The sequence below is a fragment of the Athene cunicularia genome (assembly GCF_003259725.1).
Source record: "Athene cunicularia isolate RWA chromosome 27 unlocalized genomic scaffold, athCun1 chr27_part1, whole genome shotgun sequence".
Classification (NCBI taxonomy): domain Eukaryota; kingdom Metazoa; phylum Chordata; class Aves; order Strigiformes; family Strigidae; genus Athene; species Athene cunicularia.
In genome coordinates, this window is record NW_020799138.1 from 4,756,306 (window position 1) to 4,757,201 (window position 896).

The window sequence follows — 896 nt, forward strand, 5'->3', positions numbered from 1 at the left end:
CTGCACTGCCCTCGGTCCTGCTAAGCCGTCTGCGTCCCAGTGTCCCCAGTCCTGGCGAGTGCCTTCTGCTCAGGGACCTGCTCTTGCCCTACAACCATGCTCCGACAGAGCAAGGCCACCCAAAGTGCTCAGGAAGTCATTAGCTCCCGGTATAAAACACACGGCATGTTTCTCCCCATATGTCTTTCTTCTCGTGCCTCCTTTCTCCTGGTACCACCAACGCAGCAATGACCAGAAGAGGCCCAGCCCCCTCCACTGCTCCTCAGCACCCTGCTCTCTCCTCCTGACGCTCTCCCGTATTCAGGGAGGCCAGGGGAGCGCGTTGCATGGTTGGAAGCTTCATCCTCGCTAAGGGAGTCAGAAGAACCTTACGCAGCCGCTTCCTCGGCACCAGCTCTCTCTGCCACCGCACGATGCCTGCAGGGACACAAGTCACGGATAGCTGAGCCTCTCGAGGGGAGGACACCCAGGAGCCGAGCTGCTGAACGTGTCCTTGTCACACCTGGGTCGCTGGTCACGCCGTCCCCCCGGCCTGAGGACGAGCACTAGATGGAGCCACTTCACCGGGAGCCCAGGGGCTGGTCCTGCCCGCAGCACCCCGCCAGCCCCGAGCGGGGGGGCTGCAGCCCGCGGCCGGGCACAGGGGGGGTGGGCTGGGGCTGGGGACGCCAGGAACCGGGTTTGGGTGGGAGCGACGTGCAGCCAGAGGTCGTCAGTGAGGCACTTGGGGAGCTGCATGCGAACAAAGAGAAATCATTTCAGAGGGTCATATAGAAGTTTGCATAGCTCAGAAGAGCAGATGAAGGCAGAATGGAATGGAATGGAATGGAATGGAATGGAATGGAATGGAATGGAATGGAATGGAATGGAATGGAATAGAATAGAATAGAATAGAA